Genomic DNA, 26676 nt, shown 5'->3' with positions numbered 1-26676 from the left:
CCAGCAATCCCACTACTGGGCATATACCCAGAGAAAACCATCATTCAAAAAGACACATGCACCCCAATGTTCATTGCAGCACTATTTACAATAGCCAGGTCACGGAAGCAACCTAAATGCCCATCGACAGACGATGGATAAAGAAGATGTAGTATATATATATATACAATGGAATATTACTCAGCCATATAAAGGTTCAATGAAATTGGTTCATTTGTAGTGATGTGGATGGATCTAGAGACTGTCATACAGAGTGAAGTAAGTCAGAAAGTGAAAAACAAGTACTGTATATTAACGCATATATGTGGAACCTAGAAAAATGGTACAGATGAACTAGTTTGTAGGGCAGAAATAGAGACACAGATGTAGAGAACAAACGTATGGACACCAAAGGGGGAAAGTGGTGGGGGGTGGGGGTGTGGGTGGGATGAATTGGGAGATCGGGATTGATATGTATGCACTAATATGTATAAAATGGATAACTAATAAGAACCTGCTGTATAAAAAATAAATAATATTCTAAAAATAAAAAAGGAACATTTTATGTTCATGAATTTGAAAAAATAATATTGTAAAACATCCATATTATTCAAAGTGATATACAGATTCAATGTAATCCCTATCAATAATATTCACTATTGTACTATCTGTAAATAGTCACTGTTCAATATTTTGATATTTCTTTCTGTATTTGTGAATTTTTGTGTGTGCTTATACAGACTTATTTACATAAATAGGATTATTACACATTTAGTTTTTTTTTTTAATTTTATTTTTTTATACAGCAGGTTCTTATTAGTTATCTATTTTATACACATCAGTGTACACATTGCAATCCCAATCTCCCAATTCATCCCACCACCACCACCACCCCCACCACTTTCCCCCCGCTGGTGTCCATACATTTGTTCTCTGCATCACACATTTAGTTTTCTTATTTCAATACATATTTATAAACACTTACTCTGTACTCACCCATCAGGTAAACATTTGGGAATACAAAATAAATTAGAGTTCATGGCCTGAAGCAGATTTTTAAGGTATTAAATTAGATTGTAATAAGAAACTTAATGTTGGAGTCAGGAGACAAACCAAAGGCAGTAATTTGTAGGAGATGAACTAATCAGTGTCCAGCCTCCCAGTGGAAAAGGCAATCCTAAAACTAGAAATTCTTCACCCAATGACAATGTAAGAAAGATCTTACATACGCTCATTCAGTAAGAGGCTCTTAACATGTAATCCATCACAGACTGGTTGAACTTAGCACTGTGAATTTCTAGACCACTAAAGAAGTAGTTGGAAATTGACCATGGTTTCATAAAACTACTGCACTGATCTTTGGTTATTTTTTAAAGCCTTGTTTTGTAAATGGGACACTGTGATAGAGTACACCTTTCTCATTTCTGAGCCATAATTAATTTTTTTTTTCTTTTGCGGTACGCGGGCCTCTCACTGTTGTGGCCTCTCCCGTTGCAGAGCGCAGGCTCCGGACGCGCAGGCTCAGCGGCCATGGCCCACGGGCCCAGCCGCTCCGCGGCATGTGGGATCTTCCCGGACCGGGGCACGAACCCGTGTCCCCTGCATCGGCAGGCGGGCTCTCAACCACTGCGCCACCAGGGAAGCCCCATAATTAATTTTTACAGTAATTAGTCACACAATCTGTACAAACCTCTGGGGTGAAATATACTGAAGTCAGCATCTTTGATTTCAAAACAATTAAAAAATATAGCTTTATGATTCAGTAAGAAACAAGATGTCTTGGCCGGAAAATGAATAGGAAAGAATATTGGCAAGAAAAATGACCACAGTGTTTCTCTCAGTAATCACAGGGTAGAGAAATGGAATTACAGGCTAATTATCTAGTACTTCAGGCACATAAAATATTTTGGAGCACATGAAAATCAATGAGAAATACTAGTTCATTAGAGATTTAATGCACAGATTTGAAATCACGGCTTTCACTTGCAACATACAATCACAGTAGATAATAGTTATAGTATCAATGGGGCTCAACATTTTATTACTAACTTTACCTACCCAGTAAACAATGCTGGTATTAATTAGAGATATTTATAAACAAACAAAAAAATAACAAATGATATTAATCTAAAGAGGTAATCAACAAAATGTTAATTAAGTTGTCCCCAGCTCCCAGGAATTAGCATAACTCATTCTAAACTCAAGAGTTAGGAGAGCCAAATAGGTAACTCTAGAGATGTATGAAATGCTCAGTAAATTTTCACAAAGACAAAAATGATTACAGTTAAATGTCACCAGAAAAATATCACTAGAAACATCCCCCAATACAGTGTTTACTAGTCACACAGGCACTGAACCATAGCCAAGCAAATATCCAAAGTGAGTAATGGTAACAGCTTTAGTAATTATTTTCATGTGAATCCCTAAACTCAACCCAAAGTGATTATATTCAATAACTGTCACATTTCTGAAGGAAAATCCAAAAATTTGCTGGAAGCATTTTCTTATCTGTACAAAAAATAATAATGATGATGATACCATACACATCCATCATAATGGCTAAACTGAAAAAGACAAACACCAAGTGTTGGTGAAAATGTGGAACAGTCAGGATTCTTACATACTACTGATGAGAATACAAATTGAACCAACTTTCAAAACAGGTGGCATCTACTGAAGGTGAATTTATACTCTGTGACAGAACATTCTTTCTCCTAGATATTTAACCAAGAGAAATTAATGCATATGTACAACAAATGAACATCCTAGAATGTTCAGAGCAGTACTATTTGTATTAGATCAAAACTGGAAATTACCCAAACATATATCAACAATGGAATGGATAGATTGTGATATATTCATAAAACTGAACTCAACACATGAATGTGGATGAATGATTTACAACTATAGGTAACAATGTGGCTGAGTCTCACAAATAACAATATTGAACAAAAGAATCCAGACATTAAAGTGTGCATGCTGTATGACTGCATTTATGTAAAGGACAGAATGTGCCAAACTAATCTATGTTTTTCGAGGCCAGGATATAAGGGTGCCCCTTGTAACTGGAAGGTGGCCTGAAGAGGGTTTCTAGGGTCCTGGTAATGTGTTGCCTCTCAATCTGGGTGTTGGTTACCTAGGATGTGTTGAGGTTGTGAAAATGTATTAAGCTGCACGTTTATGTGTACTTTTCTGCATGTATACAATACTTCAGTGAAGAGTTTAAAATAAAAGAAAAATTAACAATGATTCACAAAAGCCCTTTTCTAACCAAGCACATGCTTTTATTTATTAAGTTTAATTTAACTGAAATAAAGTTTCACTAATTAATTTCAAGAAATTCAACTATACACGTAAAACTAAAGGGTATTCACGAATAGATAAAAAAAAAAGATTTCCATGGTAAAAATTTACAATAACACTGGATAACACATCAGATACATGGGAAAACAATAAATAAAATATACACTGATTTTTCAACTCTTAAAATACCATAAATTATAAGATGCACCACTATGTTATGTTCCAATTAGAAAGGTAAAACACTTGTAATCAATCTGTGACATGCCACTGATTATAAAATAAATTCCATTAAAAACATATTAAGTTTTTTTAAGTGTCTCTTATAATGGGTAAGAAGTGTATCATAAACAAATACTAATAACTGTGGGTACTCAGACTAGGAAAGGCTCCACATGGCAGGTATCCTCTGGGAAGGGGTTATCTATTAAATGGGACAAAAAAAAAATGGTCTTTGAAAGGGTAGAAAGGAAAGAAGTTAAGAGCTGGAAGGTGAGGTTATTCCAGGTTAAGGAAGCTTTAGAAGAAATGCAGAGGCAGCAAAGTACCCAACAGTGTGTGGAGGTAGAGAAGAGATAGTCTAATTAGAGTAGGGAATGGAGTATTAGGAAATATCTGGAGATATATTTGGATGGCAAGGTGAGGCCAGATTATAGTTGGTTGGAATTGCAACAAAAACTATTTGGATACCATTCAATTGGCACAAACTGTCGGTTTTTAGAGCAGGGACCAAATGTGATTAAAGTGATATTTGAGGAAGCTTATCTTACTGGATTGGATGGGGGAAACTAGAAGTAGAGAAAGAAGAAATTATTGCAGTAATACAGGTGTGAAGTGATGAACACTTGGACTAGAGTGCTGACATTAGAAAATGCATTAAACAAAAATTTCCACAGTGTATATTTATGATGCATTCCATATGTAAAACTAAGTTTGATGTTGTAATAAGTACAACTTCCTAAAAGTAAACTACATGCTTTTCTTTTTTATAAGACATTTGACTTATGATTAGAAATTTGAACGAGTTTGATTTATATTTTGTGCAAGTAAAAGAGATGAATAAAAGAGTTATAATGAGAAATAAATATTCCCAACCTTCTCAAAGGAGATTCATTCAAGCTTCATCTTTTTAAGACCTGAAATTTCTAAACACCTAACTAAACAAACTATTGGGTATTTACCTACTTAACTACGTATGTTGGATGCTTACTGCATTTAGATCATGAATGACTATTAGCTATTTAATAAGTGCATAACTGGATTTCTCTTTCTCTCCCTCTCCCTCTCTCTCTCTCTCTCTCTCTCTCGATCCCTTTTTCTCCTCTAGCTACTTTTCTTCCAACAGAACATGCACAGCCCAGGCTCTCAAGTGTTTATAATCCTTATACTAATATTAAGACTTGGAATGTTTAGTAAAGTTCTTTGCTCAATGAAACAGGGCAAAATCTGTGTGGTCTTCTTCACTGAGTCATGCAAATAATGATTATCTGTCTTTAGACAGGATCTTAGGTACACAATAAGCATTTGGGCACTTTTTTAACTTAAAAAGGTAGATTTCCAAATGGTGAATCATTATAGAATAACTACAAAACTGTCAAGAGACTACTTTTAGATTAAATTTGGTGTAATTATTCACTTCAGCCATAATGCTATGAAAAGCACAGTATTACCAACACAGCAAGAGAGACAAGTGGAATCAATTTTTCTCTTATAAGTTTTATGGATTGCAGGGTAGAAGACTGGCTGTTGCACCTCCTTTACTCAGAGTAGATATAATTAAAGGGGATAATGTGTCTGGAATTGGGAAGTAGAATTTCATATCTACTCATTCAAAATCTTCTGATTCATCTAGTTATAGGCATGTATTTGTGTTTATAAATCTTAATAACAGAGCAATAGGAGCAAAGCCTATACCTTAAGAGACCTAATTGAAAGGACAGAATATAGGAACACAGTTCTTTACTGTAGTGACATGTAGTATAATCATGCTGGCAATTTAGAAAAAATGAAATACTTTGGTCACTTCAAAGTAAAAAGGTAGTTTTTAACATAGCTAATGATAAAAGACTTACTATTTACCTATGGAACATCATAATTTCAGCAAAGGATGGAATCAGATTATCCAGTTGTCTGCTTCAATTATGTCTCAAACTATCAAGAGAGATGGTGGTAAATGTTGCTTAATGATTTTTAGAAACTGTATAATCATGGTCTTTATGTCTGCATGCATTTTTTAAAGTAAACTATGGTTATTCTCATTCTTCCCTGTATGAATTTGTTGAGATATTATCTGTCCTTTTCTCTATATTCTCTATATATTTATGAAGTCACTTAGTAATGTAACTACATTCTTAAGAATAATGAATATTTTCTAATATACTGAATTTATAATTCCTTCAGTAACTTTTGCTTCTCTGGAATTCCTCAAGTTTTTCACAGTTCTTCTGATGAACAAGGATTACTATCAGACAAAATATAAAATATAGGTTTATTCAAGGATGGCATTTTTCCATTGATTATTATAAACCATTCCTTAAGATTTACTAATGTATATTACTTAACCATTAATGCTGAACTTTACAACATTTTAAAATTTTAGGTTTGTTGTCATTTATAAATTGCCTGTTTTACCACTTAATATGTAGTAGTTTGCATCTGCCTCAGCAAAATCAATATTGTTGAATCTTTTAAAACAACAAATGCCATTTTTTGCAAAATGACCATTATACAACATGACGAAGTAAAACAGCTTTATCTGATTCTGAGGTATCATGCCCTTTGCAGTTTCCTCCATTTGGTCCCCATGAGCCTTCTATAAAAAATTCTCTGCAAAGTAGTATGTGCTTTCCAAAGCCGATACAATGTTTTATTGATTTGCTTAGTAACCTGTTTCAGACACTTTCAAATCAATTTTGTTTCATCAGGGAGTACGAAGCTAGAAATTACCCTCCCCAAAACAACTAAAACTACTAAACAATAGAGAGAATAACTTTTTAGAAAACATAATCCAACAATAGCAAAGTACTGTGATTCTTAAAAGATGACAAATGAGAGAAGCCTAGGATTACTAGCTGGAGGCAATTTCTGCCCTGGAAATGAAATTGAGTTGAGGACACAGAGATCTGAGTTTGGAGAGGCTGAAGCAACTAGAATTTTAAGAAAAGAATTCTAAAGAAGAGAGAGCTTTGAAAACAAAAAGAGCCAGATATTTGCATAGGAGGCCTCTTGAGTCTTCTCTGAGTAACAATCTGTGCATGCCTGGGTAAACCATATGAGGACAAGACAGAACCACTTCTCACAAAAGAAAATTTTCTTGGGATAAGTAAGATAAAAATTCCTAGAGATCACACAGGACCAGTAATTATATGAGTTCTTTTTTGCCAGAGCAGAGAGACCTTGTTGAATTCATGGTGAAATCAGTACAGACAATAGAAGGGCCATCCCTTATATGTAGGACTAAATTACCCCTAGAATAATGGCATTTTTCACTCACTCTATTAGAGCTTAAATACAAGCCTCAAGGATCAACCTAATCCAGAAGCAACTCAACTCCCTGTCATATAAAGTCCAATAATCCTTAAATGAAAACAACAATATCCATCACTTAATGATATAAAATTAACAATGTCTAGCCTATAGTCCAAAATCACTAGACATACAAAGAAGCAGGAAAACATAAACCATAACTAGTCAACTGAAACAGGCCCAGAAATGACAGAAATCATAAAACTAGCATACAATGATGTTAAAACAGAAGCTACAAATATACTCCATATGCTGAAGGATACAAAGGAAAACATGAACATAATGAGAAGATAAATGAAAAATATAAACAAGAACTAAATGAAACTTCTAAAAATTGAAAAATACAATGTCTGAAATGAAAAATACACTATATGCGATTAACAAAGGATTAGACACTGTAGAAGTAAAGAGAACCTAAAGAAATAGGAGTAGAATCTATTCAAAATGAAACACAGAGAGAAAAACTATTAAATAATACAAACAAAACTTCAGTATTCTGTGGGTTAATATCAAATGGTCTAAAATATATGTAATTGAAGTCCCAAAAGGAGAACAAGATCAGAAAAGTATATATAAAGATATAATGGTCAAAACGTTTCCAAATTTGATAAAAAATTGTATATCCACAGATCCAAAAGGTACAACAAAACACAAGCAAGATAAACACCGAAAGAACTACATATACAAACTGATGAAAAGAGGTGATAAAGAGAAAATATTAGCAACCAGAGAAAGGGGAACATTACCTACAAAGAAAGAAACCTAAGCATGACTGCAGACTTCTCAGCAAAAACTAAGCAAGTCAGTGTTAGACAGAAAAAAGCAGTCAACTTAGAATTCCATATACAGTAAAAATAGCAAAGGCAAAAATAACACTTCTCTGTAGAAAGAAAGAGAAAGAAAGGAAGGAAGGAAGAAGGAAAGAAGGAAAGAAAAGAAAGAAAGAAAAGCTGAGTTAATTTGTCACCAGCAAACTTGTAGCACAAGAAATATTAAGGGAAGTACTTTGGGCACTAGGAAAAAAAATACCTGGTTGAAACGTGGACTACTCAAAGTAGTAAAGAGAGCCAAAGATGACATATCTAAAGGTAATTATAAAACACTATTTTTAAAACATTTAAAAGATAATTAGCAATTTCAAACATTGTACATTAGTAGCAATATATTATGGGTTTCTTTAAATATGCAGAAAAAAATTAATGACAAAAATAGATCAATAGATGAAAGGAGAGAAATGAAAATATACTATTGTAAACATTATTTTTATAATATGTGAAGTAATATTACTGAAGGTATATTATGATAAGTTAAAGTTGATATTAAACATTAAATCAACCACTAAAAATATAAAACATTGAGCTGTAGTTAATAAGCCAACAGTGGAAGTTAAAGGAGCAATAAAAATATGTTCAATTAATGCAAAGGAAAACAGAAAAAAAGGTTTTAATGTAGCAAAGAACACATGGAACAAAAACAGATAATGAGCTGATATATTTAAGCCCATGCATAGTGATAATTATATTAAACATGTATGGTCCAAACACTCCAGTTTTTAAAAAGGGAGTATTACTCATGATACAAAAAGCAAGATGCAATCATTTGCTGTCTACAAGAAACATACTTTAAATATGAAGACACTGGTAGATGAAGTGCAAAAGAATGACAAAAAAGATTTATCGTACTGAACATAAGAAAACTGAAATAGTTTTATTAAAATAAGAAAAACTAGATTTCTGAATAAAAAAACATTTCCAGAAATAAAAGAGAGAGTTCAACATGATACAGGGTCAATTCATCAAGAACACGTAACAATTCTATATAAATATGCACCCAATAACAGAGCCTCAAAATACATGAAGCAAGACCTAACATAACTTAGAAGACAAATATACAATTAGATTTTAGCATTTCTCTTTTTGTAACTGATAGAACAAGTGGACACAAAATCAACAAGTATATAAATCTGAAAAACACTACCAACTGAACATAATTGACATTTATAGAACACTCAACCTAACAACAGAAAAATACACAATCTCAAGTGCAAAGATCCAAGTATGGATATTTGAAAATTAAACAAGATACTACCCAGGAAATCATGGATCAAAGAAGGCACAAAAGAAATTAGAAAATGTTTTAAATAGTACAAATGAAAACACAATAGATTCTAATTCCTGGTAAGTCACTAAAACAGTGCTTTCAGAAACATTATAGCATTAAACGCTTATTTAAAAAAATTTTAAAAAGGTCTCAAAGTAAAATAATGATCTAGGTTCCCAGACTGATCAGACAAAAGCTGCTTTAACCAAAATAAACACTGGAAGCACCCAACAGTCTGACAACAGAGAAATGGATAAATTGTGGTCTATTCATGAAATAGAATGCACTAAATAAAAAAGAATGAACTAATGTTACACACAAAAGCATAGATGAATCTAAAAAACATTAAATTAAGTGAAAAAACTAGACATAAAAGTTTCCATCTACATGAAATTTTAGAGAAGACTAAGCCAATCAGGTGACAGAAAGCAAATCAGTGGTTGACAGGCTGAAAGGCAAAGAACAAAATTGACTGGGATGGGGCATAAGGGAAGTTTTAAGGGTGATGGAAATGTTCTATAACATGATTGTGGTGGTGGTTACACAAGTGTATAAATTTGCCAAAATTCAACAAAAGGTACCCTAAATATGGTTGCACTTTAGTTTATGCAAACTCTACCTCAGTAATATTGGCTAAAACGTATTATGTGAATATACAGCATGTATAGAAATATGGTTAGTGTAATAAGAATGCAAAGATATATGTATGTTATAAGCATGCTTTGTGTTCATATGGGGTAAAGTAGTAAATATATATGCATATATATGTATATAAGTGTATGTGTGTATACTGTGATTCATTCCCTAATTCATTGTTCAGAAAGCATGTGATTGAAGTTCACAGTAGGATAAGATGCTCAAAGTGTTTAAGACAAAACCCCTGCCCCTCAGGGGCTCACCATCTGGCACCGTAATAGAGATGAGAGAAACAGGAGACTATGAGGAAAGGAAAGATTAATTCAAGTGGGCCCAAGGATTCAAAAGACAGCTACAGAGAAAGAGAACTCAACTTTTTGTCATCTTTATAAATGGTCTCCCTCATCAACCATAAAACATACAGTTTTTTAGCCCCTGATTTTTGCCAAATATGAGCACAAATTTTCTTTTGATAACCACTGAAGAGTTGACATTATAAATAACTATTTCTTGTAGTTGAAGACTCAAGCTGATGCTAGTAGCATTGACATAGACATCAGAGAAAAAAAATTCATAAAATAGACATCATTTGATATTTCAATCTCCAAAGCTAAATGTTATTTTTACCATTCTTTATATTCTAATTTCTGAAGTGGGAAGAAGTGGCTTCCAGACTTGTGGTTTTCCATGAATGAATCCCAAATAATTTCAGTTTTAGTGGCAATTGACAACCGTATCAATGCTCCTCAAACTTTTTTTTTTTTAAACAGCTTTGTCAAATCAAGCCTTATGCAGAAAAAACACAGAAAACAGGTAAAGGCACAACTGTTCCAGTAGAAACTAGAGTACAGTCCACTGCAAAGTCCCCAAGATCTACCCCAAACAAGCTCCAAGAAGCACAGTTTACTATATGGGAAAGAATCTAAAAAACAGTGGATATATGTATATGTATAACTGATTCATTTTGCTGCACAGCAGAAAGTAACACAACATTGTAAATCAACTCTACTCCAATAAAAATTTTAAAAAATAAAATAAGTTTTTAAAATATGATACAAAATTTAATTTTTTTCACAGATGGCCTTTATCAATTGTGAAAGTTTCTTCTATTTCTAATTTGCTCAGTTATCATTAATATATGTTGAATCTTATCAAATGCTTTTTTAAAGTGTATTGAGATGATCATATGTTTTCTACTTTTTATTCTGTTAATATGATGAGCTACATTGATTTTTTTTTAATGTTAAGTCAATCTGGCATTTCTGGGATAAATCACACGTAATCATAATGTAGTACCGTTTCATATATTGCTGGATTCATTTTGCTACAATTTGTTAAGATATGTTTGTCTATGTCACAGAAAATGTTTCTGTGTAATTTTCCTTTCTTGTAATGTTTTTGCCTTGTTTTGATATCACAGTAATTCTGATTTTATTAAATGAATTGGGATATCTCCCTTTTCTACTATTTTCTGCAAAGAAAAAAAAAGAAGCACAGTTTAAAACTTCTTTGCTGCATAAATCATAGAATAAAATTGTAACGAGAAAACAACTCATTCATTTATTTGATACAGGCACAAAAACATTAATTTGCTTATTATTCTTTCAGGAAGGGAATAATAAGAAGTGGATGCCCCATTAAAGTTTATTCAATGAAGGGAGGCTCACAGAGTCTCTCCACGTGGGAGTCAGCTTTGCTTCATTCCACAACTGCAAAAATCAATGTACACTTGAAAAGTCTTCTATGGTCAACAGAGCTAGCCAAGCATGTTTATGTGCCCTTTAAAATAACACTTAAATACTATAGTCTAAAGAAAAAATAAGTTTAAACTTCTCAAAGTTATTCAGTCTGACAAGCCTTCAAATATGTAATGAGCGGTTTTCCATTAGGGTCCTAGTCTTTTCTACATCTGTTTAGGCTAGAAATTTCTAAAAGAACAGTTCTTTTGTGAAATTCTGAACTTCAACTTCCAGGCCCCAGCTAAAAGAGGAAGTATAAGGAGTGAGTGAAATGAACAAATACTATAAAACTTATCCAAATATTTTCGAAGCTGCAAAAGTATTCAGGATAAGTTTGGAAAAATTACAAATTGGTTTTTATTTCATAAAAACTGGCTATTTCTATTGTGTTTACTTTGGAAACCTCTTCTGTAAATGAGCTTTTTTCTGTTTGATATTGCACCCTGAATTCATAAATGACATTTGTCTAAATCCATGTACTGAGTATTGTCTTATAATACATTCTAATAAAAAATGAAGAACATTGCAGAAAAAAAGCAAAAACAAAAACCAAAAAATCCAGGAAGCCAGGATCAGAATACCTATTCTTGTGACAATTCTTCTACTACAAAATAATGGAAATTCAAGACAAGTTATTTATTTCCTAAAGAAGATACGAAAGTGAATTAAATTTATTAACAATCAAATTGGTCTTTTTGTCTGATATTTCCCTATCTGTAGTTTTCTTAAATATATTGTGTAAGACAGTATTATGTCATTAAAAAGAGTAAAGTGTTAGGTAATACCGATGACTTTCTCCACAACAGACTATGCTAATGTAGGTATTGCTACAAAAAGTTCATCTTTGTCATATATCAATTACTTCATATAAAGTAAATCCATGTAACAAATTCTAACAGCACTATGATATATCTGCACAGCGTTGGTTATCCTATCAGGAAAATAAAGAAGCCCAAAGCAGAGGGAAAAGTATATTCACTGGCAAGAACAATCTGAACAACTGAATCTGTGATGTACAAAGAAAACAACATCAACTGATGGACAGGTTGATTCAAAAGAATTAAGGAAGGGTTCAGAAGGGCTTCTGAAGGGTGGCAGAACATGGTACCTCTACATATGCTTCTTTGGCACAGGATTATTTTGAGCTGATTATTTTGAGAAATAGCAGACACAGAAGAGGCTCTGAAAACAGAGTAGAGGCTACCCTTTTATAAGGGAAATTTACATTTATAAAGGAAATCTCCATTTGTAAGGGTGTCTCCCTCTCCATATCAGGAAGACAAGGATGACTCTAAGTCACAAGAGAATCCTCTGACTTAAATCTGCATAACAAACCTTACCTTTGTTAACCTTGCTTTTCCTGGTCACCTGCCAAAAACTGCCTCCCCAGCCTTTCCTTCTTTTGACTTATCCTGAAAATAGTACTTAGGCCTGAGTTCTAAGCCATCTTGGAGAGCAACTAATTTTTCCCTTGGGTATCTCCCATGTGTACATAAGGTATACATGTTAATAAACTTCAATTTGTTTTTCTCTTGTTAAATTGTCTTTTGTTACAAGGTTCAGCTGAGGCATAGAAGGGTAGAGGAAAATTTATCTTTTCCTCTCCTCACCTCCAAGATCCCACTGAAGTATGCTCCAGGCTCTTGGCAAAAAGGAATAATAGAGAGAGCCCTGGACACTAAGTCAGAGTACCTGGGTTTGACATCATCCTCTGACTTAAAATCAGCATCCCTGCTTACATGAGATGTGACTAAATTTAGATCCAGGGTCTCCCTGTGTGCAGTGAAACTATTAGCCAAACAATTCCTTTCTTCTTCAATTTTCTATAGCATAGAGTAGAAGACCTGAGATTTTATGTAAATGTGGAAATCACTGAGGATTTCTTCTAGCCCAAATTTCAATGTAATTCCACCATTTTAATTCTTCATTCATTCATTCAACAGATATTTTAATATCTGTTGATATTAAGTTTCTGCTAGTTTACTATATGCTTGGCACTCTGGCAGGCAGCAGAAATATAAAAACAAAAGCAGTTCTTGCTCATGTGAAGCTTATAGTCTATTAGAGTAGATACACTGTTATAATAATACAACATGATACAATAAGAGAGGGACAAAGGACAGGCACCTAGCCCAAATTTGGGGATTCAGGGAGGTCCACTGAGGGAAATCACTTCTAACATGAGATTGAAGGATGAATGGGAATTAGCGAGGTTAAGGGAGGATGAGGGATTGATGGTCATGGGTACAGAGTCTGGAAAGTTTTCTGGGAGGAAAGAACAGCCCATCCAAAGTCTCAGATGACAAAACAAAATGCATCAGAGAAACTAAAACAAGTATATTCTATAATCAAAACAGTATGGTACTGGCACAAAAACAGACACATAGATCAATGGAAAAGAATAGAGAGCCTAGAAATAAACCCACACACTTATGGTAAATTAATCTCAACGAAGGTGGCAAGAATATAAAATGGATAAAAGACAGTGTCTTCAATAAGTGGTGCTGGGAAAACTGGACAGCTACATGTAAAAGAATCAAATTAGAACATTCTCTAACACCATATACAAAAATAAACTCAAAATGGATTAAAGACCTAAATGTAAGACCGGAAACAATAAAACTCCTAGAGGAAAACATAGGCAGAACAATCTTTGACAAAAATCGTAGCAATATTTTTTTGGCTCTGTCTCCTAAAGAAAAGGAAATAAAAACAAAAATAAACAAATGGGACCTAATTAAACTTAAAAGCTCTTGCACTGCAAAGGAAACCATCAACAAAACAAAAAGACAACCTACTGAATAGGAGAAAATATTGCAAATGATATGACCGAAAAGGAATTAGTATTCAACATATATAAACAGCTCACACAACTCAACATCAAAAAGACCCCCCAAAAAACAATTTAAAAATGGCCAGAAGATCTGAATAGCCATTTTTCCAAAGAGGAAATGTAGATGGCCAACAGGCACATGAAAAGATGCTCAACGTTGCTAATCATCAGAGAAATGCAAATCAAAACCACAGTGAAATATCACCTCACACCTGTCAGAATGGCTATCATCAAAAAGAACACAAATAACAAATGTTGGCAAGGATGTGGAGAAAAAGGAACCCTCATACACTGTTGGCGGGAATGTAAATTGGTGCGGTCATTGTGGAAATGAGATGGAGGTTTTTCAAAAAACTAAAAATAAAACTACCATATGACCCAGCAATTCCACTCCTGTGTATATATCTGAAGAAAGCAAAAACACTAATTCAAAAAGATACATACACCCCAATGTTCATAGCAGCATTATTTACAATTGCCAAGATATGGAAGCAACCTAAGTGTCCATCAATAGATGAATGGATAAAGAAGATGTGGTGTATACATAAACACACACACACACACACACACACACACACACACACACACACACACAATGGAATACTACTGAGCCATAAAAAAAGAATGAAATCTTGCCATTTGTAGCAACATGTATGGACTTGGAGGATATTATGCTAAGTGACATAAGTCAGACAGAGAAAGACAAATATTGTATGATATCACTTCTATATGGAATCTAAAAAACCAATAAGCTAGTGAATATAACAAAAAAGAAGCAGAATCACAGATGTAGAGAACAAACAGAGTGGTTACCAGTAGGGAGAGGGCACAGGGAAGGGGCAAGATAGGAGGAGGGGATTAAGGGGTACAAACTATTATGTATAAAATAAGCTACAAGAATACATTGTACAACATGGGGAATATAGTTGATGTTTTATAATAACTGTCAATGCACTGTAACCTTTAAAACTTGTGAATCACTACACTGTACACCTGTATAATACTGTACATCAACTATACTTCAATTAAAAATAGGAAGAAGTACATTGTAACTGAACCCACATGGCTCACTCTACATCAAATCTAGTCATCCTCTAGGATTGAAGTCCCTTCAATTATCAGTCTCTTTTTGTTCTGTCACCCTCATTCTGTTCTATGCTTTCTTCCCATTAACTTTTCACTCATCCTTCTAGCCCAAAGCTTCCACTGTGATTTCTAAAAACTCCATTTCACTATGGACTCCCTTACTTCGAGTCTTCACCAAAAATTCAAAAATTCAAGGTACTTTCTAACCTCAAGGGAAATATGTCACGTAGGCTAGTTTCTTCTCCAATAACTTTCTTTAATGAAGGCTGTTCATTCTCCTGTACCCCATACATTTTAGAGACCTGAGGCAGCTTTCTCTTTCCTCACTACTGATTTCCCCGCCCTGAATAAAGCTCTGCTCCTTTGAAACCTATATCAATCCATCTTTTTTTTTTGCGGTATGCAGGCCTCTCACTGTTGTGGCCTCTCCCGTTGCGGAGCACAGGCTCCGGACGTGCAGGCCCAGCGGCCATGGCTCATGGGCCCAGACGTTCCGAGGCAGGTGGGATCTTCCCAGACCGGGGCACGAACCTGCGTCCCCTGCATCGGCAGGCGGACTCTCAACCACTGCACCACCAGGGAAGCCCTATCAATCCATCTTTATTGCTCTGTTGCTGCTGGTCCTCATTTATTGAAGACTTTGGCACCTGGCCTGCTGTCTTTCTCTCTATCCCAAGCCTTGTCACCACAGTGATTTCCACATTCACACAGATGACTTGTCCCCTGCTGACTCCTGGTCTCCTATAACCACATCACCACTTCATTTCAGCCACAAACCCCCAGAGCCACATCATGGGACTGGCTATCAACTAGGGCAGCTCCAGACATCTTACTTCCTCACCACAGGCTCTAAATCCTTCAGTCTTTATACTTAGTTGTTCTCTCTAAAACCATTTTGCACCATGAGAATGTGTACTACATCTATTTTCGCTTAAAATTGAATCCTTAAAGCCTAACACATAGTAGGTAGGCCTCAACTTTGTTTGTTGAATGAATAAATGAGTGAAGTGAATAAAGCAAAGAATAAAGATATAAATAAATAAGAGAATGACAGAGAGACAAGTAAAAATGACCCATGGCCACAAGCTAAATGAGCCATGAGGTGAGGAAAGCATGCACTGACTGGGAAGGCTAGTATGAAAATAGAATGGAAAGCATTTTAATAACTGACTGAATGTGAACAGCAAAGGAAGGGAAGGTGTCAAGGATGACTCAGGCCATCTGGGCTGGGAGGACTGCAAGAAGTGTGGTCATATCAAGAGCAAAGGGGAGCTCTAAAAATGATCATGCCTAATGGTGAGATTCTAACTTAGAGCTGTGGGCAGTAGAGTGAGATTAATATGACCAAAGGGCAGCTGGAATACAGGACGAGAGCTGGGGAGTAGTCAGGGCTGAAGATGTGGACTTAGCATCTGCACAGAGTAAAAGAAAAATCAGTGAGATTTGTTCATTCAAAGCATTCATTTAGGGGCTTCCCTGGTGGCGCAGTGGTTGCGCGTCCGCCTGCCGATGCAGGGGAACCGGGTTCGCGCCCCGGTCTGGGAGGATCCCACATGCCGCGGAGCGGCTGGGCCCGTGAGCCATGGCCGCTGGGCCTGCGCGTCCGGAGCCTGTGCTCCGCAACGGGAGAGGCCACGGCAGAGGGAGGCCCGCTACCACAAAACAAACAAATAAACAAACAAACAAAGCATTCATTTAATAACTATTGAGCACACACTATGAGTCAAAACTATTTTAGGCATAAACAATGGGTATGTAATATAATTCTAGCAGAGAGAAATGCTATAAGAAATGAAGTAGAATAATGGGAACTAGAACAGAAAATGAGGAGTGTTATTTTAAATAATACTTTCAGGAGAAAGATACATTTAAGTAGAGATCTAAATGAACTAAGGAAAAGTGTGATACAGAAAAAGAAAGAAAAGACTGAATTAAAATATCAAGAGAAAGAGTTATGTTCAGAAGCTAGGCAAGGTTGGAACACAGACACTTAGAATAATAGGAGGAAGAAGTACCAGTAAAGGAGACAGAGAAGGAACAGAGATCCACTGGGAAAGAACATCAATCATATCATGGATGCTCAGGGCAAGAGGGTTGCAAAAAAGCAAAAACGATCAGCAGTGTCACCTTTTACAAAGAAGAATGAGGACAGAGGCTACAGTCTTGGATTACATGAAAAGAACAGTTCTAACTCGGTACAGAGAGTGAAAATTAGATGCCAGAATAAATAGGTAGGAGGGGACAAAAGAAGTAATTATCCCTCAAGAAGTATGGTGAAGAACGAAGAAGCAAAATTTAGAAGGTGAAGTTTGGGTCTTGATTTTGCTTTTGGATAAGCAAGACTTGATCTCTCTCCTCTTAGATTCCAGAATCTGGCATCTTTAGACACTAGGTCTATGTGTGATTCATCCTTACATCCCCATAGCTCACAGCATAGAGCACTGTTTATAAACCTGGTCTGTAAGTATATGGAGTGCATTTGAAATTTTCTTTTTTTTAGTGAAAATGCCTTCACTGCTTTTATTTTTTAAATAATACATACTCATTATTTTAAAAATCAAGAAAGCACATAAAGCAAAAAAATATTAAAATTACCTGTCCCGCAATTGCCATCAACATATTTGGGTATGACCTTTCCAATTTTTCTAGAAATATGCATATATATTTAAATGATTAATGTATTTTTATAACTGTAATCTAACAGATATAAAATTTTAATGAACATCATTTGAAGTAACAATAATTTAAAATACTTGTTTTTATTAATTTATTAAATTTTTAAATTCATTATCAAATTATTGAGTTAATATATTAATTTAATAAATATTATTTGAACAACGGGCAAATGTTCACAAATGGGTTCACTAATGGCGAGGACTTCCTATTCCCAGAAAAAATTTTCAAATTTTAAATGGTTTAACTAGACTATGTGTTTTTTCCTAAGTTCATAATTGTTAAAAGTGATAAAATATCCCAACAATGATATTTTTAAAGTAAACTAATTATTTGTACCTATTTAAAAGTATAATCAAGAATTTTGAAAATTTTTTTCCTTTCTCTTCCTTCACACCAAAGCTGTTTAAATTGTATGGTAAATGACCTTAAAATACAGTTTTCTTCTGGGGCCTTTAGCAAGAAAGAGAAAAGCTATTTGTAATTTTTGCCACAAAGCCAAATCATGTCCAAGATGTAACAAGGGAGCTCTCAAAAGTAGCTCATACCATCTCTCAAAGATTTTGCTTTTATAAGCCTATTACAGTTGGTTCATTCCAGGAATGCATAAGGAAACCTGGAAAATATATGAAGCATGGACTCTGTTTCCATTTATCTACCCTAGATCATAAGGAAATTTCTTATATAAAACTTCCTCTACTTTGACTCTTAATTCTTTCATCTCCTCTTTGCTACGGCAGAATAGAAGCAAAAATTAGATTGCCCCTGACGAATGTTTCTAATTTATGATGAAACAAGTACAAATAAGGATAAATCATGATATATATTTGGCATTTACATAGCATTTGCAACCTAATATCTTCATGGAACTGCTTACCACTTCACTAAATAAGCCTACTGATTTCAAAGTTGTCTGTTGGTTTATTATTAAATAGAAATATTAGTAGTAAAATCATGGGTTTTCTTCATTCTTTGTACATGAAATCCTTTAAACTGCCTTTCAAAGAAACAAATTCATATGTTTTCTCCAGAGGTATTAAGCTACTTTTAACTGATACAATTATTTCTGCCAAAGGTACTAACCAAGTCTTTTCTTGCAACTGTAAAATAATATTTATCTAATGTATTTAGTCCACAAGTTACTACTTTTTTCTTTCAGATCAACAGTAATTATATAACAGGACTTCTGGATAGGTAATTAAAAAAAGAAAATTAGAAGATTATATAAACTCTTCTATGTCTAGAGATTAGCAACAGTCAATTACCTTGGGCCAAATTACTTAATTATCATTATTAAAGGAAAATACTAGCAGTAGGTACCTCTTGATCTGGACAAAATATGTAGTACCCAGACCTTTTTATTTCCCCCCTTCTATGATAAACAAAAGACTGACTTTTGGTATCATGGTCACACAGATTTCTTGGTCAGATGGAGCACTTGGCCTACACATTCAGAAGCCTTTTGGGAAAGAAAGGACTAAGATTCCAAAATTCTTCTTCCCAAGATTCAAGATTAGGTCCTTTTCAAGATAATCTGGGCACATGATTTCACTCAATTTCCACCAAAAAAAACCCAACTTGCTGTCTTTAATAATTCCTAGATTGGATGATTAAATGATAATTGCTTTCCTTTTTTACCATTAATTTTTTAAATTGAACTATGGTTGATTCATAAGGTGTTATTTCAGGTGTACAACATAGCAATTCAGTTATATATATAAACATATATATAAATATAAATATATATATATTCTTTTTCAGATTCTTTTCCATTATAGGTTATTACAAAATATTGAATATAGTTCCCTGTGCTATACAGTAAATCCTTGTTGTTTTATAATTGCTTTCTTCACAACGATATAAAAACTTTACAATACATAAATACAATATTTTTGGCAACAACAGGTATATAACCTCTTAAATGTGTTAATTCCCTTGTTCTTTCTGAATTAATATAAGGTCAGATATACTCTGGTGTTTGTAAAGAGAGAAATCATGCCTACTATTTTACCACAGACATATGCCTTCTCGAAACAAAAAACTTTAAAAGGAACCTTTAAAATTTAAATAGATAAAATATGAAAGGAAACATCCAAATTGTTGAGGCTCTCTGAAAATGCCTCAATAGACTTTTATTTGTTTCAACACTGCAGATTTTCTTCATGTTTTCTTGTGTTCCTTTGTGGTTCCCAGCAGGAACCCTTCAAGAGATCGTGGTCGACGACTTTAAAGGCTAATTAGTAATTTCACTTTTAAATGTCAAGCATTTGGGACATTTTTTTTTCTCAACTCAAACCTTCAGTTTCCATCACAAATAAAGACCAATAAAAATAAAGACCAAGCCTTCTAAATGGAGATAAAAGATCATTTCTTTCAAGTCAGTGCAGATCTGAATAAATTTTTCAAAGACATTGAGTCTGACACTGTAACTTTTTGATAGTTAAGACTCTTGCAAATTCAGAGTTAGCTATACAAGTAATTGATTGATTCAGTTAAAACTGATATCTCATAGTCAAAATTAATATTTTATTTCAGCTTCTAACCAAAATAGTCAGCTAAGTAAACAGTTTTATTTCTTTTTCTATTTATTTTGGTCCTGTTGAATGCATGTAACCTATTGGCTAACATTTGCTCTTAAATAACATTTCTTTTTTTTTCTTTAAGAAATATTTTTTTCAGGACTTCCCTGGTGGTGCAGTGGTTAAGAATCTGCCTGCCAATTCAAGGGACAGGGGTTCGAGCCCTGCCCGGGAAGATCCCACATGCCACGGAGCAAGTAAGCCCGCGAACCACAATGACTGAGCCTGAGTTCTAAAGCCCTCAAGCCACAACTACTGAGCCCACGTGCCACAACTACTGAAGCCTGCACGCCCAAAGCCCGTGCTCTGCAACAAGAGAAGCCACTGCAACAAGAAGCCCACGCACCACAACAAAGAGTAGCCTCCGCTCACCGCAACTAGAGAAAGCCCGTGCACAGCAACGAAGACCCACACAGCCATAAATAAATAAATAAATTTACCAAAAAAAAAAAAAAGAGAGAGAGAAGAAATATTTTTTCAGGCATTTATATAAGCTTCTTTTATCCTTTTTCTTTGCTTTTTTGGTATTTTAGAAAGACGCTTTAGCGAGTGGTATCCATTCTGTTTTCTGAGTTTTGTAGACAAGCAATACCAAGGGTCAAATATCATGACTGTCTTTGGAACACTTTCATATTGAAACTCACATTTCATAGGCAGTGAGTTTTGTTTTGTGGATATGACTCCTACGGCCCTTATAGAATGTACTGTCACAGTTTGTAACTAGTACTTCAAATAGTTCCCAGAGCCACTATGTACATGAAACCATGAAATGAAAGGTGGAATTCCCTTTTTTTTTTTTTTTTAACAGAGTGTATCCTTTTAAACACTCCCTATTCCCCACTATTTCACATTGCAGAAGGGCTCTATTTGACTCGGTATATTTTGCCTAAATAAGATTCTATTGAGAAGAGTCATCTTTTCTTTTTCCACTTGCAAGGAATATTATGTACTATGTATACTTTAAATGTCATTTTGAAAAACTGTTCACTTTCTCAGAGGTCTATGAGCAATAAATAGTTTTTTAAACCATAAATTATGTTATGTTTTGTTTTTTTCTAAACAAATGGAACCATAAAGTACACATGGCTTCATTTAACCATATTGGTGACCTATAAAGCACTCCCAGGTGCCCTGGAGTGATAACTACAGGAGCATTAGTTCCCAGCACACACTGATGACATGTCAATCTTAGCACAGTAATAGAGGAAGAAATCATTCCACTGGAACTAAGGTACGTATTCCTTTTTTGGTATTTTTGTGGATGTAGAGACATCTGTATTATTTTAAAGAAGGAGGTCTGAGCTCTCCACTTCATTTGCAACATTTAATTAGGTGAATTCAAAGAAGGGATAAGTGGAAACACTTATGCCTTGTTTTCATACATTTCCTGAAGCTTTCTAGATGTTATAATTGTCTCTGATACATTTTCAAATTTCAGAGGAAACACCCATTTCTACTTATTTTCAAGGTCAGCAATAAGGTTATGTTTTTGAAATAATGTCTGGAGTGAAACTTGAAATAGAGGAAAACAAAATGGCAGATGCCTCACTTCAGAGCACTAACTGTTGAAAAACCCTGAGTTTCAGAGTCTCATCATTAAGCCCATATACAGGAAACTCTTGGTCTAAATTCTAGTCACAAGTAGCCTTTAGCCAAAATTGCAGGAAGCGGCTGTGCTGAATTCATACTCCAGCAAAGCTTACAGTTTTTCTTTTTTTTTTCTTTTTATTTGGCAGGGGGAGATGCACTGCATTTAATTTCCATGAAGCTGTGAGAATGGACAGAGTCACAGCTGCTTTTAAATTCGTACACGCTACTCTATTTTCACTGGTTTTAAGGTAATTAGTACTTGATTTTTAGAAATCGATCAATACAATTCTACAGATTTTATTTTTATATTGGTATTGCTACACTGACAATCAAAACCGACTTAGGCTTGCTTTTATTTCACAAAGTTGCCTACAAATGAACAGGGCATGTATGCAGTGTTAACATCAGCCTCCATACAGTTTTTCTAATATCAATACTGACCCCTATGAAAAGGAGCATGAAACTAGCAAGAGAATTACATCCAGTAATCTCTAATCAGTGAGGCTTTTTGTTGCCAGGTTGTTGGTATTTTGCACCAATCACTTACAAGATTGTCATTTCATTTTCCTCGGCTTTAGTTACTTCCTCTGAAATATCTAGTGAGTTCAACTCTTCCCTTCCCATTGGAAATTCCTTAGTGGAAAAAAATAAAGATGTTTTCTTTATCTTAGAGTCTCAATTCATGTTACAGACAGAAAGATGATCATCTGCTCTGTCTTCCTCTAGAAGAACTCCATGGACCTATTTCTCAGCTCCAGGATACTCCTCCCAGCCAATCACCCCTCATCTTACCATGCAGGACACCCAGGGACTCTGCCTACTTTCCTCTCCTCTCAGTAGCTGCAACTACACATGCTGACTCCAGGAAGACTCCCAGGGGAGTGGGATTTATTCTGCTTGGGGCTTCTTGTAGAGTGCTTATCATGTTATTATTATTACTAGTGTAATATAGGTTTTATAGGTCACTGATATGGGTAAATGAAGTGTTTTATAGGTCACTGATATGGGTAAATGAAGCCATGTGTACTTTGTTTCCATTTGTTTAGGGAAAAACAAACAAAAAATAACATAATTTATTGTTCAAAACATTATCTATTGCCCATATGTCTGTGATGATTAAAGGAATGCACTCAGTATAGGGCCTGCAATAAAATAAGCACTCTATAAGGATGACCTATATTATTATGACTATAATCAATATTATTATTCCCAAGATAAGGAGTTAAACCCTTTACCTTTAAATGGCTTTACTGCAATGTGAAAATAAGAAAACATGACAAACACAGAGAAATTGTAAATGTTTGAGAATCTTACAGTCTTTAGTAGTTCTGAGTCCATTCTCGCTTAGGTATTTATTTGTAAATGTGGGGCTCACTGAGCCCTCCACAGAATAAGGTCATCCAGGACCTACAATCAAAGCAAAACCATAGGTCTTCTCTGGCATCAGAGGACCTCCAGGCTCGCTGATTTCCATTTTCCTGAGACTCTATTCAGCTTATTATACGTATTCCTTATTTTATTTAAGCTTCAGAACAATCCTGTGAGTTAATTAGTATGCCATTTTTCACATGAAGAAACAGTCTCAGAGACGTTATATAAAGTTAAATAAAATTGTCCAACTATTTAAAGACAGAGAAGTCATTCCAACCCAGATCTCCCTGATTCTAAAGCCCCATCACAGCATGCTGCCTTTGGCCACCTCAACACAGATGGACAGTAAATATATATTTGTTTTAGGAAAAATTATACAAATGTTGGTGGAATGTTTTGACTAACATGTATCACTAAATAAAAACATTTAATATTTATTGGTATGTTCTAAATACAATAACCTTATGAGGTAGGTACTATCATTCTCCCCATTTTCAGATGAGGAAACTGAGACAGAAAAACTATGTAACTTATCTAATGTCACATGGCTGGGATATGAGCCATTGTCCCAGAGCCTGGAGTCTTTACTGCACAATACTGCTTGTGCTGGATACTTTCATTTTGCCCCTCCAGATCCGTTCTCTGCCCTTCTCCATTAGGCTCTGTGTCCAGGGATGCTGATCTTTATGGACCGCCTCACTAGGGGCTCCTTGGTCTTGAGGCAGGAGATAGATGGGCCCCAGGCTGAGCAGCTTGTTCCCTGTGTACAGATACTCCAAGATGAAGAGGAAGAGGAGCTGAGCCCTGCCCATAGAGACCACATATTTCTCATTCTCAAGGTCAAGGAAACCTTCCCGACTATACATATGCAGAGAGGCTCTTTGGAGGTCAGAAAGGGAGTGATGTCAACCTACTCATAGGCCTCTTCACTAGAATCCATCTTGGCTAAGAGATGCACACCCACACATGGGAGGACCCAGAGATTAACCAAATATGGACTCAGAACCAGACAAAGCAAGCTGATTGGCCAAAGGAAACCTGGAAGAAAGGCCCCATATAAGTGGTTCAAACTACCAAGAGGGCGCGACTCTTTCTCTGAGTCCGCCTGTGTGTCTATCCACAGGTATTCTTTTTCCTCCTAATAAACACTTTACTTGTTTCACTACTTTCCGTTTCTTTGTGGAAATTCATTTTCTGCAAAGCTGTATAGGCCGGGGCCTTGTCACTGGTCACTGGTCTAGTGGCTAGGATTCAGCTCTCTCACTGCCACGGCCTGACTATCTCCGGCCAGGAACTGAAATCCTGCTTCAAATCGCTTCAGGCTGAGGTCACCCGAGATCAGTGGCCCAGCTTCCAGTTAGATTGGGAGTTGGGTATTTATTCCCCTGGTTCCATCCTCCAGGGCTGCAGTTTGCCTATCAGAGGTCCTTAGCCTTGATCTCCCTGGGTGCTGGTCCAAGTTCTCTCTCCTCTATTGTTGCTGGACTCTTAGTGCTTCACCATTGCCTGTTGGCTGCCCTTAGGCCTACCCACACCTTGGTAATCTGCTATTCAGTAAACTCTCTTTTGCCCCTGTTGAGTGAGCCATCTGTTTTCTGCTCAGATGATTACTGATATCCTGCTTCTTTAATCATTCTTAGAGACAAATTCTGGGATGACCTCCCCTCTCTCCTTGCTGTTGTAAGAAAATTGATGGTAAACTCCCAGAGCATGTTGACTTTAGCAGCAGTTGGAACAGTCTTGCCTAGGAAGGAGAACTTAGAATGGAGATTCCTAATGTCCTGGACTTTTACCACCCTGCCACATATTCAAAGAAAAGTAGACAGCCTTTCAGTGCCTTTCCAGCCCCTTATAAGGTAGAGGGTAGTAAATTTAGATCAGATGCCCAAGTCTATTGTTAAGAGATCGAAAGGACAAGGGGGAATGGGGTCTACAGTTTTGCTACTTGAAAAAAAATATTAAAAAATAAACATAAAATGTTTTCAAAGGCTTATTATATGCTGGGTACTACTGAAATTTCCCTATTTGCTTAATCTTATGTGGTTGGTATTATAGTATCCTACCTATATCAATGAAGAAATTGAAGCACAGAGGAGGTAGATAACTAAGGGTCATGAATCTAGTAAGTGGTGGAGCTAAGATTCAAATCCAGAGAACCTGGCATTAGATGCCCCCTGTTCACTCCATTGGCCAATGCAGCAGTTAGGACCCTGAGGAACAGAGTGTGTGCCCTGGTCTTCAATGAGACCCACGGTCCTTCTCGAGTGAAGTCTCTGGCTGGTTGAGGAGCTGGGATGGTCTCCATCAGCTATTATTACCCTGTAGTGTAATTACATCCCCTTTCCTCCTCTAGGGTCCTTGAAAAATCAGGACAGCATCTTGTTGGTCTTTGCTTTCCCATGGTGTTTAGTGTGGTGACTAGCATCAAGTAGACCAAACATCTGCTGAACAAATGAATGGGGATGGAATCTCTGATGTGTCACTTTATTGTTAAAACTGCATCCTCTGATGAAAGCAAAAGACAAAATCAGAGGCAGGACTCACAGTGGTTAAGGGTGCAGTCTCGGGAGAAAGAATGCATATGCCCCCTATGTTCAGACACTTAGCAGCTAGCAGCAGTTTAACCCTGAGTAAGATGCTTTGCCTCCCTATGCTTCATTTCCCTCATCTGTGAAAAGAAGGTGATGATCATGGTGTCTTCCTTATAGGCTGTGGTAAGGATTAAGTGAAATGAAATGAAATGAAGTGAAATAAAATTCAACTCTTGTTGAACGGCCATAACAAGCACACAATCATTCTGATCTGGTATTATTTTCTTAATCACAGGGCAATCACCAAAGAAAGGAAAGAGTCGTGGGAGTCTTTCACATCTAACAGAGAATGACAGTCGAGAGGAGTATGCCCGTGCCAAACAGAGTAGCACAGGGGACCACTCCAGAAGAAAGCACTGGGTGTTAAAAAGGAACGCTGGAACTAAAACATCCTACAGCAAAGACCTGCAAGTTATATGATAGGATAGTCATTAAGATACAGTCTCATGGGACTTCTAAATATCATCATTGACCTCCTTCAAAAAATATAAATTTCTTGACAATTATTTCTTTATTTGATAAAATTTCCTTCTGATATAACATAGCCAGCTAGCTAGCATTACTTAGAAGTGGGAAATAAAACCAATCCACAAGTCTGGGACATCCAGGGAGAGGTTTTTTGGGGGGGGATTGGAAGGGGAGATGATTGAAGACATGAGTTGGGAGAGGTGGAG

At 35.6% G+C, this 26676-nt stretch overlaps 1 protein-coding gene across 1 annotated transcript in view; it reads right to left on the bottom strand.

Annotated features, from left to right (window-relative positions):
* The window catches only part of HMCN1 (hemicentin 1), a 554195-nt gene that overhangs the window by 385886 nt on the left and 141633 nt on the right, over positions 1 to 26676 (bottom strand). The window lies entirely within an intron of this gene.

This window comes from Physeter macrocephalus, chromosome 4 (assembly GCF_002837175.3).
Source record: "Physeter macrocephalus isolate SW-GA chromosome 4, ASM283717v5, whole genome shotgun sequence".
NCBI lineage: Eukaryota > Metazoa > Chordata > Mammalia > Artiodactyla > Physeteridae > Physeter > Physeter macrocephalus.
The sequence above is the reverse complement of the archived record's forward strand: the minus strand, read 5'-3'. Positions and strand labels throughout refer to the sequence as shown.